Genomic DNA, 20,252 nt, shown 5'->3' with positions numbered 1-20,252 from the left:
TGTCGCCTTCCCATCTGCAGAGTCTCCTATGTTGGTTTCTGTGACAGATCTCTCCTTGCTCTCTTCCTGACGGATTCTTTCTTCCGTCCTCTTTGTGTGTTGTCTTTTTACTCTTGGTTCATGACTCTTAAAGCTGTCTGATCTCACCCTCTGGTGCTTTTCACCTCCAGCTCTGTCAGTTCTCCCACCTGGACCAGACAGATGCCTCTGTCCAGCCACTTGCCAGCACCTCTATGGAGTTTGTCCAAAGGGCACCTCAAATGACTAGATCCAGTAGATCCAAAAATGATTATTTACAGCTCCCCCGCCCCTTGCCTTCTCCTTTTGTCCCTGCCGGCTCATCGTTGCATCATCCAGCCTGTCACCCTACCCAGAAAAATGGGTTCATTGTAGAGTCCTTCTCCATCCTCTGTTAGCAAGTTGTAGTATTAGGCTTGTTAATGTTTTATTCTAAACGGTTTTTATTCGTTCCTCTTCATCCCATACTTGCTACCATTAAAATAGCTTATTTTTTCATTTCTGTAGTTACAGAACCTTTGTTTCTGTGCTGCTACCTCTTTCCTCCACCAGCTCAAGTGTGTTTTCCACGCTGAGTATTTCTCCTAAAATATGAATCACAGCAGTTTGTCTCCACGTGGGAAGCACTTTAGAGGTTCCCTGGGTGACTGGACAAACGAGGTTGCCATTCTGTGGAGCTATTAACCCTCGAGCCCAGCACTGGGGGGAGGTCGTAACTCGCTGCTGATGCGTTTGGATGGGTGTGTGGGGTGAGATCCTGCTCGGAGAGGCTTAGGAGAGAGGAGTGGGAGAACGGGGTTTGTTGTGTTCCTAGCTTTTTCAAGACGTTTTGCTGTGACGGGGAAAAGAGAAATTGGACAGTAGCTGGAGTAGGAGCTGAGGTCCGGGGCGGGTGTTGTCGTGTTGTGCTGTGTTGTAACGGGAGAAACAACAGCGGGAATGATCCAGTAGACGCGTGTGGGAGCGGGGAGAGCTGTGGCCCGGGGTCCTGGCGTGGGGAGGGGGTGGCAGAGCTGGGGTGCAGGTGGAGAAGCCCTCCGATGGCTTCTCTGTTCTCAGGGAAGCAGCTCCTCAGCTGAGGGTGAGGGTGAGGTTGGGGGCTGGAGGAGAGGGCAGCGCTCTGGGGCCCAGCTCCATCCTGACCATCAGCACACACCGTTCCGCCAGCCGGGAAGACTGTACTTGCCTTCTCTGCCTGAAAAGCCATCTCGTTTCTTAAATGTGGGAGTAATTACTCTTTGAGGAGCCTGCGTGATTCCCCGGGTACTTCTCAGCTCAAAGCGCATTGAGTGCCAGTTCTGGCCACGGACATTTTCTGCTCTGCTGATGGAAGGCTCCCCAGAGGAAGTGTCCTGCTTGCCTGGCTCTTGGCTTTGGCGACCCTTCCCACCATCTAGTGTTGTGTCTCTTTTCTTAGACGTAAACAGCCAATGTCTTCAGGTTCTGCATGTGATCTTAAGAAGCAATTCTCTGCTTCCGGGAGCTTCTGTTCTCCTCAGGAAAGGCACTTCACAGACGTAATTACAGGAGAAGACGGGAATCCTGCCCGTCGGTAAGTAGGGAACTCCAGAGTGCTGACAAAGCAGAGCCTGCTTTTCTCTCTTTCTTTCTTTTAATTTTTATTCATTTATGTATTAATTTATTTGTTTTTGGCTACGTTGTCTCTCTGTTGCCGCGCGCGAGCTTTTTTCTCTAGTTGCGGCGAGCGGGGGCTACTCTTCGTGGCGGTGCGCGGGCTTCTCATTGTGGTGGCTTCTCTTATTGCGGAGCACGGCTTCTAAGCATGCGGGCTTCAGTAGCTGTGGCTCGCGGGCTCAGTAATTGTGGCTCGCGGGCTTAGTTGCTCCGCAGCATGTGGGATCTTCCTGGACCAGGGTTCGAACTCATGTGCCCACCATGGGCAGTCGGATTCTTAAGCACTGCGTCACCAGGGAAGTCCGAGAGCCTGGTTTTAAATGCATTGTCAGAGCACGTGGCTCAGTGACTCGGGGAAGGGTGACGGCCCTCACGTGACCAGGACTTGGGAAGCTGCAGAGGTTGGCGAGGCTCTCAGAGCAGCGTGACGTGGGCTGGATGAGGCTCCTGAGGTGCTGGTAAGGACCTCCTTCCTTAGGATGTGGGCCTCCTGTCAGGACCAGCAGGACGTGAATGCAGGCGGACCCTGAGGTTGACTGAAGAGCCTCCCCTGTGTGCTGGTTTTGCTTTCATCCTGTGGAGAAAGTGAAACCTTGTAATTGGGACAGTGAGTCATCTGATCAAAAGATGTCATGTGTAGAGACTGTGGACGGCATGAAACGCGGGGTGGGGTGCGGTGGGTCAAGTCAGGGGGACTCTGGGCTCCAGCGCGATGCCCGACAGGAAGGGGCGAGGCCGCGGCGTGTTCCCGCTGGTCCTAGGCCCCGGTAAACGGTATGGACTGTTCCCTTGGGGTTTTTCCTTAATCGCGAATGAGGTTGAGAGCGTTTTCAGGTGCTTAGAAGCTGTTTCTTCATTTTAACTGATAGACAGATTTTAGAGCAGTTTTAGGGTTACAGGAGAGTCGAGCAGACAGCAGTTTCCTGTCCCCGTCCCTCTGGGTTCCCTCCCTTGACAACATCTCGCGCTTGTGTGGCGCGTCGTCTCAGCGGTGGATCAGCACTGACGCCTAGTTCTCCCCTGGAGTCTGTAGCTTATATCAAGGCTCCCTCTCTGTGTCCTGCTGTGCAGGTTTGGACACGTGTGATGACCTGCAGCCACCACTGCAGTGCCACCCAGAACCATTTCAGTGCCCGAAACATCCCTGGGGGCCACCTGTTCATCCCCCCCAATGCCCCCAAGCCCCCGACAGCTGCTGGTCTTGTTACTGTCTGTGTATTTTTGCCCTTTCCAGAATGTCACGTAGTTGGAATTCTTCATTCGTGGTCTTTTCAGACCGGTGTATTTCTGTTCTTATATGAAGGGCTTGTTCATGTCCACTGCCTGTCTTCCTGCCCCAATACTGTCTTTTTTTTTGTTTTGTTTTGTTCTGTTTTGTTTTCCTTGTCTTATTGACTTACAGAGTCGTCTTAAATGTTTCTAAATTTTTCCAGTTGGGGTCATGTTAGTAAACATTGTTTTCCAAGTTTTATTGTCTTTTTCCTGTATTTTCCAGCATTACTATGAAATTCATTACTTTTTTTACTTTGAGAGGTTGAATACTATGCATTTGAAAAGTTTCTCAAAATCAACACGTTTGTGTGGGTAAGATTCCTAGTTGACAAGACCCTCCGTGGTCAGTACTGGAGTGCAGCTTCTTTGTGGGGGGAGGCGGGGGAGGTGGGAGGAATGTGTTGGTCTCGTGGTTCCCTTTCTGTTGGTTCTTAGTTCCCCTTTCTGGTTCTGGGCACTGCATCAGCCACTCTCCTGGGATAGGCCAGGCTGGTGGGGTCCTCACTTGCTGTCTCTGGAGGCTGTGTGTGTCTGAGAACACCTTTCTTTTTCCCTGACTACCGAGAGGACTCTTTTGGTTAGGGAGCGGCGTCCTAGGACTGCGGCCCTTGGGCCTGTTCTGTGTCATTTGGGCCCCAGCCATGCGTGGGAGGTCTCTGACACACAGACGCCGCTGTTAAAGTCCTCTTGGGTGTTTGTCGTTTACAATCCTCTGAGGAATACTCCTTTTCTCTAATGGAATTCCAGTGCTTAAGCTTTCTAGCCACTCATGAAAGGAATCTCAGAAAGCAAAGGAGACCGGTCCTCTCTGCCCCCAAGCAGGGGAGTGAGCCGACCCTGTTAGCCTCACACTGAGAACGTGGCTTGTGGGAAACGTGTAACCAGTGCTGCGTTCTGTGATTACAAGGCCGTCTGTGGAATCTTACTGTACCAAGTGGTCTTTTTTTTTTAATTGTATTTATTTATTTATTTATTTATTTATGGCTGTGTTGGGTCTTCGTTTCTGTGTGAGGGCTTTCTCTAGTTGCGGCAAGTGGGGGCCACTCTTCATCGTGGTGCGCGGGCCTCTCACCGTCGTGGCCTCTCTTGTTGCAGAGCACAGGCTCCAGACGCGCAGGCTCAGTAACTGTGGCTCACGGGCCTAGTTGCTCCACAGCATGTGGGATCCTCCCAGACCAGGCCTCGAACCCGTGTCCCCTGCATTGGCAGGCAGATTCTCAACCACTGCGCCACCAGGGAAGCCCCCAAGTGGTCTTTTAAGACACATACGTCATGGGTTGTTCCCTTGTGTTTTGAAACGAACCTAAAACCCCTAAATATTTGCAGTTCTGATTGCTTTCTTAATTTGTTATCCAGGTTTTCTGAAATCCATTTTCTTAAAGTTTAAAATGCAAGAAGAGTGCAATTTTCTAATCTTCCCTTTTCATAAAAGTGAATGTGGGCAAGCCAGTTAACCCATCACCAAATAGAAAATCATTTGGAACATTCACAATAATGCTGTTTTCAATCAACAACAGTGCATGTATTTTTATGCCCATTACAAGTGAAAACTATAATGTTTTCTTATTGTGCTGTTTTTTTCTCATCAGGCAAAACTACAAGCAACTAACAACCCCCACTACGAATCACACATTTTGTGAAATTACAAATGCAAAACCGGAAAGTAGAATAAGGTGTGCGTGATTCTACTTATGCATTATAATTAGACTAGTTCATGGTCTGATCCCTCCCTCTCTTGCATTTGGTAATAACTTCCAGTGTGTGAACGTGTGGGCCCCCAGTCTTCATCCGGGCAGCCTCAGGTGTGACCGGTGACGCCTGAATGGAATTTGGGCAGAGCTTCTGGAAGACTTGCTGTCGCTTTCTGAGAGAGGCTTCTGGAGGCTGAGCCGAGGCAGTTCTGCACAGACACTCGTGTGCCTTGGGCGGCAGCCACCTCTTCCCCCGCCCCGTGTGTCCCGTCAGCAGCTGGGCACCCTCAGCCTTCCCAGGCCAGCAAAGCCTGGGTCCCGGACATCTCTGCATCTGGAGCTGGGGGTCAGGTGACCTGGCATCTCAGGGGACCTTGCTAACAGGACCCATCCTGCCTCTTCGATTGTTCCACGTAAAGAACATTGATTTTCAGTCAATGTCAGGAGTTTGTTGCCATCTGAAAGGGCCTCTGAGCTTGGCGTGGTCTTTTCCTTCACCTCCTCCACACCATTCCTTAGTTACCCTGCGGCACGTGGGATCTCGGTCCCCTGACCAGGGATTGAACCCAGGCCCCCTGCATTGTAAGGCGGATTCTTTACCACTGGACCACCGGGGAAGTGCCTACCCTTATGTTTTAACAGTTTTGGAGGTCTTCACAGAGATCCTGGATGGATTCACCTAACAGCACCAGGTAAACTTCGTGTCAAGAGTAGTGCACCTGGAGAGGAGAGAAGATGGCGGAAGAGTAAGACGCGGAGATCACCTTCCTTCCCACAGATACAGTAGAAATACATCTACACGTGGAACTGCTCCTACAGAACACCCACTGAACGCTGGCAGAAAACGTCAGACCTCCCAAAAGGCAAGAAACTCCCCCCGTACTTGGGTAGGGCAAAAGAAAAAAGAAATAACAGAGACAAAAGAATAGGGACGGCACCTGCACCAGTGGGAGGGAGCTGTGAAGGAGGAAAGATTTCCACGCACTAGGAAGCCCCTTCGCGGGCAGAGACTGCGGGTGGCAGAGGGGGGAAGCTTCGGAGCCACGGAGGAGAGCGCAGCCACAGGGGTGTGGAGGGCAAAGCGGAGAGATTCCCGCACTTCCCGCACGGAGGCTCGGCGCTGACCAGCACTCACCAGCCCGAGAGGCTTGTCTGCTCAGCCGCCGGGGCGGGCGGGGCTGGGAGCTGAGGCTCGGGCTTCGGTCGGATCGCAGGGAGAGGACTGGGGTTGGTGGCGTGAACACAGCCTGAAGGGGTTAGTGCACCACAGCTAGCCGGGAGGGAGTCCGGGAAAAAGTCTGCAGCTGCCGAAGAGGCAAGAGACTTTTTCTTGCCTCTTTGTTTTGCGGCGCGCAAGGAGAGGGGATTCAGAGCGCCGCCTAAACGAACTCCAGAGACTGGCGCGAGCCGCGGCTATCAGCGCGGACCCCAGAGACGGGCGTGAGACGCTGGGGCTGCTGCTGCCGCCTCCAAAAAGCCTGTGTGCAAGCACAGGTCACTCTCCACACTGCCCCTCCCGGGAGCCTGTGCAGCCCGCCACTGCCAGGGTCCCATGATCCGGGGACAACTTCCCCGGGAGAACGCACGGCGCGCCTCGGGCTCCTGCAACGTCACGCCGGCCTCTGACGCCGCAGGCTCGCCCCGCCTCCTCTGTACCCCTCCCTCCCCGTGGCCTGGGTGAGCCAGAGCCCCCGAAGCAGCTGCTCCTTTAACCCCGTCCTGTCTGGGCGGGGAACAGACGCCCTCAGGCGACCTACACGCAGAGGCGGGTCCAAATCCAAAGCTGATCCCCAGGAGCTGTGCGAACAGAGACGAGGAGGGGAAATCTCTCCCAGCAGCCTCAGAAGCAGCGGATTAAAACTCCACAAACAACTTGATGTGCCTGCATCTGTTGAATATCTGAATGGACAATGAATCATCCCAAATTCAGGAGGTGGACTTTGGGAGCAGGATATATTAATTTTTCCCCTTTTCCTTTTTTTTTGTGAGTGTATATGTATATGCTTCTGGGGGAGGTTTTGTCTGTATAGCTTTGCTTTATAATAGCTTTATTTTACTTCACTATATTATAGCCTCTTTCTTTCTTTCTTTCTATTTTTTCTCCCTTTTACTCTGAGCCGTGTGGACGAAAGGCTCTTGGTGCTTCAGCCAGGCATCAGGGCCGTACCTCGGAGGTGGGAGAGCCAACTTCAGGACACTGGTCCACAAGAGACCTCCCAGCTCCACGTAATACCAAACGGCAAAAATCTCTCAGAGATCTCCATCTCAACATCAAGACCCAGCATCACTCAATGACCAGCAAGCTACAGTGCTGAACACCCTATGCCAAACAACTAGCAAGACAGGAACACAGCCCCATCCATTAGCAGAGAGGCTGCCTAAAATCATAATAAGGCCACAGACACCCCAAAATACACCACCAGACGTGGACGTGCCCACCAGAAAGACAAGATCCATCCTCATCCACCAGAGCTCAGGCACTAGTTCCCTCCACCAGGAAGCCTACACAACCCACTGAACCAACCTTAGCCACTGGGGACAGATACCAAAAACAACGGGAACTACGAACCTGCAACCTGTGATAAGGAGACCCCAAACACAGTAAGATAAGCAAAATGAGACGACAGAAAACCACACAGCAGATGAAGGAGCAGGGTCAAAACACACTAGACTTAACAAATGAGGAAATAAATAGGTAGTCTACCTGAAAAAGAATTCAGAATAATGATAGTAAGGATGATCCAAAATCTTGGAAATAGAATAGACAAAATGCAAGAAACATTTAACAAGGACGCAGAAGAACTAAAGAGGAACCAAGCAATGATGAAAAACACAATAAATGAAATTAAAAATACTCTAGATGGGATCAATAGCAGAATAACTGAGGCAGAAGAAAGGATAAGTGACCTGGAAGATAAAATGGTGGAAATAACTACTGCAGAGCAGGATAAAGAAAAAAGAATGAAAAGAACTGAGGACAGTCTCAGAGACCTCTGGGACAACATTAAACGCACCAACATTCGAATTATAGGGGTCCCAGAAGAAGAAGAGAAAAAGAAAGGGACTGAGAAAATATTTGAAGAGATTATAGTTGAAAACTTCCCTAATATGGGAAAGGAAATAGTTAATCAAGTCCTGGAAGCACAGAGAGTCCCATACAGGATAAATCCAAGGAGAAACACGCCAAGACACATATTAATCAAACTGTCAAAAATTAAATATAAGGAAAACATATTAAAGGCAGCAAGGGAAAAAAAACAAATAACACACAAGGGAATCCCCATAAGGTTAACATCTGATCTTTCAGCAGAAACTCTGCAAGCCAGAAGGGAGTGGCAGGATATACTTAAAGTGATGAAGGAGAAGAACCTACAACCAAGATTACTCTACCCAGCAAGGATCTCATTCATATGTGATGGAGAAATTAAAACCTTTAGAGACAAGCAAAAGCTGAGAGAGTTCAGCACCACCAAACCAGCTTTACAACAAATGCTAAAGGAACTTCTCTAGGCAAGAAACACAAGAGAAGGAAAACACCTACAATAACAAACCCAAAACATTTAAGAAAATGGGAATAGGAACATACATATCGATAATTACCTTGAATGTAAATGGATTAAATGCTCCCACCAAAAGACACAGGCTGGCTGAATGGATACAAAAACAAGACCCATATATATGCTGTCTACAAGAGACCCACTTCAGACCTAGAGACACATACAGACTGAAAGTGAGGGGATGGAAAAAGATATTCCATGCAAATGGAAATCAAAAGAAAGCTGGAGTAGCAATTCTCATATCAGACAAAATAGACTTTAAAATAAAGACTATTACAAGAGACAAAGAAGGACACTATATAATGATCAAGGGATCGATCCAAGAGGAAGATATAACAATTGTAAATATTTATGCACCCAACATAGGAGCACCTCAATACATAGGCAAATACTAACAGCCATAAAAGGGGAAATCGACAGCAACACAATCATAGTAGGGGACTTTAACACCCCACTTTCACCAATGGACAGATCATCCAAAATGAAAATAAATAAGGAAACACAAGCTTTAAATGATACATTAAACAAGATGGACTTAATTGATATTTATAGGACATTCCACCCAAAAACAACAGAATACACATTTTTCTCAAGTGCTCATGGAACATTCTCCAGGATAGATCATATCTTGGGTCACAAATCAAGCCTTGGTAAATTTAAGAAAATTGAAATCGTATCAAGTATCTTTTCCGACCACAACGCTATGAGACTAGATATCAATTACAGGAAAAGATCTGTAAAAAATACAAACACATGGAGGCTACACAATACACTACTTAATAACGAAGTGATCACTGAAGAAATCAAGGGGGAAATCAAAAAATACCTAGAAACAAATGACAATGGAGACACGACGACCCAAAACCTATGGGACGCAGCCAAAGCAGTGCTAAGAGGGAAGTTTATAGCAATACAAGCCTACCTCAAGAAACAGGAAACATCTCGAATAAACAACCTAACCTTGCACCTAAAGCAATTAGAGAAAGAAGAACAAAAAAACCCCAAAGCTAGCAGAAGGAAAGAAATTATAAAGATCAGGTCAGAAATAAATGAAAAAGAAATGAAGGAAACAATAGCAAAAATCAATGAAACTAAAAGCTGGTTCTTTGAGAAGATAAACAAAATTGATAAACCATTAGCCAGACTCATCAAGAGAAAAAGGGATAAGACTCAAATCAATAGAATTAGAAATGAAAAAGGAGAAGTAACCACTGACACTGCAGAAATACAAAAGATAATGAGAGATTACTACAAGCAACTCTATGCCAATAAAATGGACAACCTGGAAGAAATGGACAGATTCTTAGAAATGCACAAACTGCCGAGACTGAACCAGGAAGAAAGAGAAAATATGAACAGACCAATCACAAGCACTGAAATTGAAACTGTGATTAAAAACCTTCCAACAAACAAAAGCCCAGGACCAGATGGCTTCACAGGTGAATTCTATCAAACATTTAGAGAAGAGCTAACACCTATCCTTCTCAAACTCTTCCAAAATATTGCAGAGGGAGGAACACTCCCAAACTCATTCTATGAGGCCACCATCACCCTGATACCAAAACCAGACAAAGATGTCACAAAGAAAAAAAACTACAGGCCAATATCACTGATGAACATAGATGCAAAAATCCTCAACAAAATACTAGCAAACAGACTCCAACAGCACATTAAAAGGATCATACACCATGATCAAGTGGGGTTTATCCCAGGAATGCAAGGATTCTTCAATATACGCAAATCAATCAATGTGATACACCATATTAACAAATTGAAGGAGAAAAACCATATGATCATCTCAACAGATGCAGAGAAAGCTTTCGACAAAATTCAACACCCATTTATGATAAAAGCCGTGCAGAAAGTAGGCATAGAGGGAACTTTCCTCAACATAATAAAGGCCATGTATGACAAACCCACAGCCAACATCGTTCTCAATGGTGAAAAACTGAAACCATTTCCACTAAGATCAGGAACAAGACAAGGTTGCCCACTCTCACCACTATTATTCAACATAGTTTTGGAAGTGTTAGCCACAGCAATCAGAGAAGAAAAAGAAATAAAAGGAATCCAAATCGGAAAAGAAGAAGTAAAGCTGTCACTATTTGCAGATGACATGATACTATACATAGAGAATCCTAAAGATGCTACCAGAAAACTCCTAGAGCTAATCAATGAATTTGGTAAAGTAGCAGGATACAAAATTAATGCACAGAAATCTCTTGCATTTCTATACACTAATGACGAAAAATCTGAAAGTGAAATTAAGAAAACACTCCCGTTTACCATTGCAACAAAAATAATAAAATATCTAGGAATAAACCTACCTAAGGAGACAAAAGACCTGTATGCAGAAAATTATAAGACACTGATGAAAGAAATTAAAGATGATACAAATAGATGAAGAGATATACCATGTTCCTGGATTGGAAGAATCAACATTGTGAAAATGACTCTACTACCCAAAGCAATCTACAGATTCAATGCAATCCCTATCAAACTACCACTGGCATTTTTCACAGAACTAGAACAAAAAATTTCACAATTTGTATGGAAACACAAAAGACCCCGAATAGCCAAAGCAATCTTGAGAACGAAAAATGGAGCTGGGGGAATCAGGCTCCCTGACTTCAGACTATATTACAAAGCTTCAGTAATCAAGACAGTTTGGTACTGGCACAAAAACAGAAATATAGATCAATGGAACAGGATAGAAAGCCCAGAGATAAACCCACACACATATGGTCACCTTATCTTTGATAAAGGAGGCAAGCATATACAGTGGAGAAAAGACAGCCTCTTCAATAAGTGGTGCTGGGAAAATTGGACAGGTACATGTAAAAGTATGAAATTAGAACACTCCCTGACACCATGCACAAAAATAAACTCAAAATGGATTAAAGACCTAAGTGTAAGGGCAGACACTATCAAACTCTTAGAGGAAAACATAGGCAGAACACTCTATGACATACATCACAGCAAGATTCTTTTTGACCCAGCTCCCAGAGAAATGGAAATAAGAACACAAATAAACAAATGGGACCTAATGAAACTTAAAAGCTTTTGCACAGCAAAGGAAACCATAAACAAGACCAAAAGACAACCATCAGAATGGGAGAAAATATTTGCAAATGAAGCAACTGACAAAGGATTAACCTCCAAGATTTACAAGCAGCTCATGCAGCTCAATAACAAAAAAACGAACAACCCAATCCAAAAATGGGCAGAAGACCTAAATAGACATTTCTCCAAAGAAGATATACAGATGGCCTACAGACACATGAAAGAATGCTCAACATCATTAATCATTAGAGAAATGCAAATCAAAACTACAATGAGATATCATCTCACACCGGTCAGAATGGCCATCCTCAAAAAATCTACAAACAATAAATGCTGGAGAGGGTGTGGAGAAAAGGGAATACTCTTGCACTGTTGGTGGGAATGTAAATTGATACAGCCACTATGGAGAACAGTATGGAGGTTCCTTTAAAAACTAAAAATAGAACTACCATATGACCCAGCAATCCCACTACTGGGCATATACCCTGAGAAAACCATAATTCAAAAAGAGTCATGTACCAAAATGTTCATTGCAGCTCTATTTACAATAGCCAGGACATGGAAGCAACCTAAATGTCCATCGAGAGATGAATGGATAAAGAAGATGTGGCACATATATACAATGGAATATGACTCAGCCATAAAAAGAAATGAAATGGAGGTATTTGTAATGAGGTGGATGGAGTTAGAGTCTGTCATACAGAGTGAAGTAAGTCAGAAAGAGAAAAACAAATACAGTATGCTAACACATATATATGGAATCTAAGAAAAAAAAAAAAAAAAAAAGGCCATGAAGAACCTAGTGGCAAGACGGGAATAAAGACACAGACCTACTAGAGAATGGACTTGAGGATATGGGGAGGGGGTGGGGTGAGATGTGACAGGGTGAGAGAGTGTCATGGACATATATACACTACCAAATGTAAAATAGATAGCTAGTGGGAAGCAGCCGCATAGCACAGGAAGATCAGCTCGGTGCTTTGTGACCACCTAGAGGGGTGGGATGGGGAGGGTGGGAGGAAGGGAGATGCAAGAGGGAAGAGATATGGGAACATACTGTATATGTATAACTGATTCACTTTGTTATAAAGCAGAAGTTAACACACCATTGTAAGGCAATTATACTTCAATAAAGATGTTTAAAAAAAAAAGAGTACTGCGCCTCATTCCTCAAAAATTTTAAAGTAGAACTATTATAAGATCCAGAAATTCCACTTGTGTGTATTTTTTCGGAAGAAAACAAAAACACTAATTCAAAAAGACACATGCACCCCTTTGTTCGCTGAGCATTCCTTATAATAGCCAGTGTATAGATGCAACCTAAGTGTCCATCCATAGTTGAATGGATAAAGAAGATGCGTCATATATATATATATATATATATATATATATGGCTACACGCACACACACAATGGACTGTTAGCCATAAAAAAAAAAAAACAAAGAATGAGGGGCTTCCCTGGGGGTGCAGTGGTTAAGAATCCGCCTTCCAATGCAGGGGCAATGGGTTCAAGCCCTGTTCCCGGAAGATCCCACATGCCACGGAGCAACTAAGCCCGTGTGCCACAACTACTGAGCCATGCTCTAGAGCCTGCGAGCCACAGCTACTGAAGCCCGCTCACCTGGAGCCCACGCAACAAGAGAAGCCACCGCAATGAGAAGCCCATGCACCGCGAGGAAGAGAAGCCCCTGCTTGCCACAACTAGAAAAGAGGCGGCATGCAGCAACAAAAAGACTCAACGCAGCCAAAAGTAAAATAAAAAAATCTTTTAAAATTCAAAAAAAAAAGAATGAAATCTTGCCATTTGTGGCAACACGGATGGAGCTAGAGGGTATTGGATCGTGGGATCTACGCATAGAACTTGCCAGAAACACTTGGTACTGACCTGCTCCTCTATGCTTTGTCTAACCACATCTTTTACCTAGTCCGACTTTCCCATTTAAAATTTTGAACTATTCGCCTCCCAAGCTGTTACTACAAAACAAGAGCAGCAAGTCAATACATAAACAGCAAAACTCACCGGAGACCGATTCATTTTCCGCTGCTCTTGGAACAACGTGCAGGACTGTGACAGTGGAGGCGGACCTGGAGAAGGAAAAAAACGCAGGCAGTGAAGCTACGACTGAAGCGGCTCGGGGTGCAGGAGCACCCGCCCCGCCCTCCACAAGAGACACCTGTGGGAGACCCGCCCTTTCACCTTCACAAGGGCCTGTTAGAATGAGGAGGGAGCAACCACCCTCAGGTCTGTAACTCCCATGTGACTGTGGTAACTGAGGGGATACTTTGTTTTCAGTAGTCAGTGTACGCTGAATCCTATTAAAATAAACCTCCGTCGTGAAATATGAGATTAAAAAACGCTTAGTTTATCTCTTCTCACCAACTCTGCTAACAACTTCAGAGCAGAAAATCCACAGGATACCCAGGATAAAGGGATACACTCAGCTGCGTTTCACTCTTTCAATTATTTGGACAAACTTAAGTGCGACGCTCAAAAACATCTTTTGATTTGAAGTGGACAGAACACCTGCCCTAGGAATTCTGAGTCCTGTTAGCGACCCCACGTGCACACCCGGTGAGGATCTGGGACAAGTCACCTCCCTTCTCAGACCCAATCTCTTCCTTCCTCAACCGAGACAGCAGGACAGAAGCCTTGCAGACTCATCCTGCACTAACTACACTGTGCGATTCCACGGGGCACAACCCAGGGGGGCAGCGGACGCTTAGATTAGACAACCAACCTGCTGATGGGGCTTGAGAGACACGTGCGAGAGCCCGACACGGCGACAGCAGGACGATGAGGAGGATCGGGGTTGGAGGGAGGGGTGGACGCGGCACGTCCCGGCCGAGCCTGTGGCCCCTGCTCCCCCAGGACACCCGGAACTCACAAGTCCCAGGGGAGCCCCATCCGGAGCAGCCGGCCCTGCCCTCCAGCCCGACCTGTCCACCTCCGGGAAGCGGTCAAACCCTCCCGGTCGCTCTCCCGCGGGGCCCGGGGCGGGCTCACCCGAGCCCCGCTCTCCAAGGGCCGCAGGGTCTACAACCGCCTGCAGGCCCGAAGACGCACCACCTACCCCGTCGGGACTCGCAGACCGGCCGGGGGCTGCTCCTCCGGCGCGCTCCTCTCCCGGGGTCCCTCCTCTCCGCCTCACGAGGCCACTGGGCCCGAGGAGCCGGCTCTGGGCCTACGGCACAAGCTCCCTTCAGGCCCACGTCCCTCCCGGGACCTCGCTCTGCCGCGCGCCGCAGACGGTCGGGCACTGCGCCGCCGCCGCCCGCCCGGCCCCTGCGGCCCAGGCCGCGGGCTCCGCGGCTCGCGCTCGGGGGTCCCCGTTCCAGCCTCCACCCGGCCCACGCGAACCCTCGCCCGCACAGCCCGCGCCCGCTGGTTGCCGGCCCGGCCGGACGGCGTCCAGCCCCGCACGCCCCGCAATCCTCACCCGCCAGCCGCCAGGACCTGAGAACAACGGCCAGCAGGGACCTGGGCACGCACTGGAAGCCAGGGCGGCGCGGCAATGGTGCGCGTGCGCCAACACGCACAAACTGTGAGGCGCGCCTGCGCAGGGGGACGCCCGAAATCCTCCTGCCAAAGCCCGCCCGGAGAGCGGGACAAGCACCAGGACTCTATTTCCCAGAAGTCTCCGCGCCGTCAAGTTAGGGAGCGTCATAAGCGTCTCCAGCACATCTGGCGGTGAAGAACTGCTGTGCTGCGAGGGTGGGCCGCCTGGACCAGGGACTCAATGGCCCATTTGTCTTCACTCCTGTTAGCAATCAAGGAAAGGTGTGGCCTCAAGTGGGGGCTGTGGGATGGCCTCCAGGGTCCCTGGTCCTTGCCCTGCCCTCAGACATTTTGGGTTACATCTGAGATTCCCCCACCACCAGCAGAGAGGAAGGAGTGTATCATGTTCGCTTAACTGAAACGCTACAACTTTCATTCAAATCCTAGGATACAATAAATGACCAGCCACGATACAAACTAATATTACCCACAGAAGGAAATGAAAATGGAAATTGTAGCTTTTTACATTACACAACCAACGCATTAAAAACTGTACAAAAATCAGAAGGTATACACAAACCGAAAACAGAAAACACATACCTGGGATCTTACCTCTTAAAGAGGATATTGTTTATGTTAGGTAAAAACATCATTTTTCAAAAATGGAATCATAAGGGTAATGAGTTATCACTATTTTGGGGGTGAAATAATATAACTGTGTTCTTGGCCAACTGTTTCTTAAAAGCTGCTAGAGGAAAAGTTAAAAATAAAATCTCCAGGGACTTCCCTGGCGGTCCAGTGGTTAAGACTCCTAGCTTCCACTGCAGGGGGCACGTGTCTGACTCCTGGTTGGGGAACTAAAATTCCGCATGCTGCACAGCGCAGTCTCATTAATTAATGAAGTAATTAACTAACAAAAAAAATAAAAATGAAAATTAAATCTCCTGGCAACCGAGAAAATCCTCTGCACAAATGTACAAATAAAGAAAACGGTTTTACTGTGGAATAGCCATTCAACCAGACTGTGCTATGGACCACAGGCGAACCACTAATGTTTGTGCAAATGAAATCAACCTCACCTTTTTTTTTAATAGCTCAGCAGATAAAATCTGTTGCATACATGTCCTCAAGATAAACGGGAACTTGTCTCATGTGAAAAGACTTGACAACACCATAAAAATGGCATACATTCTTTAGAGTACATCCTAAATTCACCTGGTCATCTTGTGATGAACTGGTCCATGCTAGTTCATACCCTTTATCCAAAGAAGAAAGACAACTTCTCCTATCTGTTATGACAAGCAGGTAGTTACAGCTCAGAGCAAAGTGCCTAACACCTAGCCTAAACTCCCCTGGTGACAGAGACATAAAGTAGATAGCTCTCAGGTCCTTAACAAAAACATTCCTGGGTTGTAATGCTGGCAAGAGACTGATTTAGCTTTGAAAAAGATTTAGATGCTTATGAAAGGGACAGAGGAAGTATTTATATGACAAGCGTCTTGAGGAAATCCTCTAAAAACGGAAATAAGAAGTGATGACTCATCCAAATGAATAAGCACATACATAACCCATTCCTGATTTCCCCAGCTGAAGTGCCACATTAAATTAATCCTGCACAAACTGTGTGCTTCTACACAATTGCTCTTGGAAGTGGCTGCTCAGAGCCAGGAATGGTCTTTTCCGGTTCTTGCTGCTGCTGACTGTGGCCTCTGCCTGAATTCCCACCGATGAAATGCTGCTTGTGTGGGAATGACAGCGACCACGCCTCCTCTGAGCCTGAGCCTGGCAAACCTCCAGGGCGCACTTCTCGCGTTTTCCATTGTCACCAGGTAAAGACGTCAGCTACACTGAGTACCCTGGAAGCACCTTGGGTGGGCAGTGCGCCCGTCAGCCCGCCACCAGGCCTCCAGTTCTCACCTCACCCACGTGCACTGACCGGGTCTCAGCAGAAGACTGGGGTGGCCTGTGAACCCCAGCTGCTGTGCCCACCTCAACACCTCACTCTATCCCTTCAGCCCAGAGGCATGCTGGGCTCCCCAGCCCCCTGCCCTGTACTTTGCCCTGGACACTCTCTGGAAGTATTTCTATTACAAGCTGTCTTGAGGAAATGCTCGAAAGAAGGGAATAAGGGGCTTCCCTGGTGGCGCAGTGGTTAAGAATCCGCCTGCCAATGCAGGGGACACGGGTCCAAGCCCTGGTCCGGGAAGATCCCACATGCCGCGGAGCAACTAAGCCCGTGCGCCACAACTACTGAGCCTGCACTCTAGAGCCCGCGAGCCACAACTGCTAAGCCCGCGTGCTACAACTACTGAAGCCCGTGCGCCTAGAGCCCATGCTCCACAACAAGAGAAGCCACCACAACGAGAAGCCTGTACACCGCAACAAAGAGTAGCTCCCGCTCGCCGCAACTAGAGGAAGCCCGCACACAGCAACAAAGACCCAAAGCAGCCAAAAAATAAATAAATAATTTTTTTTAAAAAAAGGGAATAAGTACGGAGTCATCCAAATGAACAGGGTGTCCAGCGGGGAGCTGATGTCTCTCACGACTCACCCCTCTCTCCAAAAGGCGAAAAACCGTCACTTCATACACTTCCCCCTTTTAAAGTTGTTTAAGCTAGGAGGGTAAACCTGGACCCTGTGATTTCACCTTGACCAGAAGCAGCAATGGCCACCTTTTAGTTTGGTTTCATTAAACTCTCTTCATATATATGGATATTTACAATATAAAGCTTTCTCTTCTTGTATCTGTGTCTCTATTAAATGCAGATATTTTCCCTCTTTTGTCAGTTATCTATTTTTATTGATGTATAGCTGGTTTACAATGTTTCAGGTGTACAGCAAAGTGATTCGGTTACATGTACTTATGTAAGAATATATATATTCTTTTTCAGGTTCTTTTCCATTATGGGTTATTACAAGATATTGAACATAGTTTCCTGTGCTATACAGTAGGTCCTTATTGTTGATCTATTTTACATATACAAGTGTGTATCTGTCAATCCCTGTTCTTTATCTTTTTAACTTAATTTTTTACTCTCACATTCTGTTATACAGACACTTAAAAACATATTTTGTGTTCAAATCTTTCACTTCATACTTTTCATCTGCTTTGACACTGTACTTGAAGAAGCCTTTCCCATCCTTCATTTCCTAAGTAGTTGCCTCTGTTTTCTCCTGTTTATGTTTGGTCTCTTAACATACCAATTTTATCAAGATAACTGGCACCCATCTTCAGGATTTGTAAAGCATTCTCCTCTTAAAGTCTCTCAACCATTTTTTTCAACACTAACACATCTACCACAACCAGGAAATGCAACGTTTAAGAAGAAAATTCAAGTTTCTCATCTAACAGAAAAGGACAGGTGCTTCTTTGAAGCTCAGGGACACGTCTTAATTTAAAGGCAGGGGACGGACTTTCCCGGTGTTCCAGTGGTAAAGAATCCGCCTTCTAATGCAGGGGACGTGGGTTCGAAGCCTGGGAACCCTGGTCCGGGAGCTAAGATCCCACACGCCACGGGGCAATTAAGCCCGCGTGCCGCAACTAAGACACGACGCAGCCTAAGAGAAATAAATATTTTTTAAAAATAAAAATAAAGGCAGGGGAAACAGGAAAGTGACCGTCACATGTGAATTCCTTCGTCTTCAAAATACAGGTCGTAGCAGTTTGCTTGGGCTACGTCACAAAGTACGACAAACTGGCGGGCTTAGGCAACACAAATGCACTGTCCGACATTTTCGCAGGTTGGAAGTCTGAGATGCAGGTGTCAGCAGGGTTGGGCCCCTCTGAGGGCTGTACGGGAGGGTGTGCTCCAGGCTTTCTGGTGGAGAGGGCCGTTTCCTCAGCAGCACATGCACTATGTATGTACTAGGTAGGTGCCTGGGCTGAACTCCGACCCCAGGGCTGCTTATCCACAGCAGCACCAGGCTGCCGGAGGGGTTGTCACGGACCCGTTGGCAGGAGGATTGGAGGCTGACACAGACGTCCGCTCAGCTGTGGACCCATGGCCTGGCCACAGCCCTGCCAGAGGCTGCCTGTGTTAAATCCAGCTCACAGTTCACCTCCCTCCCGCTTATGTCATTCAATGACGCCTTGAAGACCCCCTACTGCACCAGCCTGGGTGGCACATCCCACCCAGAGATTTCCAAATCAGAAGCAGGTCAATTGAGAAAGTTAAAATTAGGCCCTAGCTCAGTGCTGTGGAATTAGAATCTGTGAGGCTGTGTCCAGGCATCTGCGTTGTAATATTTTCTCCACGTGACTCTCATGCCGAAAGGATTGTACTGACAAAGCACTTCTGCTTCACTCTACTGACATTTCTGCACTAGAGCTACAGCCGTTGTTATATTAAACTGCATCCACAGGAGGAAAAGACAGGAGGAGAGGTGATAGTTTTGCTTGTCTCCAAACATGCTGTTACTGAACGAAACTTGGGTCCACTCGCCCACACGCATTAAAGCCAATCTACTGACACCGGGTCACGGTGAAGGAAAGTGCAGCGTTTACGGCAGGTCAACAAGCAAGGAGTCCAGGTATCTAGGGCTCAAAAGGCCCCAACTCCCCAATGGCTTTCAGGGAAAGGTGTTTAAAGATGGGGTGAGGCTGTTGGTGGGAATGTACACTGGTGCCGCCACTATGGAGAACACTGTGGATGGAGATTCCTCAAAACACTAAAGCTAGAGCTACCGTATGACCCAGCAATCCCACTCCTGGGCATATACCCAGAGAAAACAATCATTCAAGAAGACACATGCACCCCAATATGTATAGCAGTACTATTTACAATAACCAAGACATGGAAGCAACTTAAATGTCCATTGACAGAGGAATGGATAAGGAAGATGTGGTACATATATGCGATGGAATACTACTCAGCCATAAAAAAGAATGAGATAATGCCATTTGCAGCACCATGGATGGACCTAGAGATTATCATACTAAGTGAAGGAAGTCAGACAGAGAAAGACAAATACCACATGGTATCACTTCTATGTGGAATCTAAAACAATGATATGAATGAATTTCTTTACAAAACAGAAATAGACACACAGACATAGAAAACGAACTTATGGTTACCAAAGGGGAAAGGTGGGGGAGAGGGACAGATCAGGAGGTTGGGACTAACGGATACACACAACTATATATAAAACAGGCAATCAACAAGGACCTCCCGTATAGCACAGGGACCTCTACTCAATATTCTGTATTAACCTAGGGAGTTCCCTGGTGGCCCAGAGGTTACAATTCTGGGCTTTCACGGCCGTGGCCCGGTTCAATCCCTGGTCAGGGAACTGAGATCCTGCAAGCCACACAGCGCAACGAAAAATAAACCAAAATTCTGTAATAACCTAAATGGGAAAAGAATCTGAAAAAGAATAGATATATGTATACATATAACTGAATCACTTTGCTGTACACAGGAAACTAACACAACATTGTAAATCAACTATACTCCCAATATAAAATTTAAAAAATGTTTAAAGTGAATTACAAAAAGGTGGGGTGAGGGAGGGGAGGTTGA

The 20,252-nt window shown here is 46.9% G+C and overlaps 1 long non-coding RNA gene across 2 annotated transcripts; it reads right to left on the bottom strand.

Annotated features, from left to right (window-relative positions):
- Window positions 1-4,422: 4,422 nt before the first annotated feature.
- LOC132350030 (uncharacterized) lies at window positions 4,423-14,763 on the bottom strand. Of its 2 annotated transcripts, none has more exons than XR_009497797.1 (4): window positions 14,675-14,763; window positions 14,309-14,419; window positions 13,258-13,322; window positions 4,423-5,335 (listed from the first exon to the last, which is right to left on the bottom strand). It is a non-coding gene; the product is annotated as an uncharacterized LOC132350030 (long non-coding RNA). The 2 variants fall into 2 exon arrangements; XR_009497798.1 differs by having other exon boundaries at window positions 14,692-14,743.
- Window positions 14,764-20,252: the final 5,489 nt, after the last annotated feature.

This window comes from Balaenoptera ricei, chromosome 15, assembly GCF_028023285.1.
Source record: "Balaenoptera ricei isolate mBalRic1 chromosome 15, mBalRic1.hap2, whole genome shotgun sequence".
NCBI classification, from domain to species: Eukaryota; Metazoa; Chordata; class Mammalia; order Artiodactyla; family Balaenopteridae; genus Balaenoptera; species Balaenoptera ricei.
The sequence above is the reverse complement of the archived record's forward strand: the minus strand, read 5'-3'. Positions and strand labels throughout refer to the sequence as shown.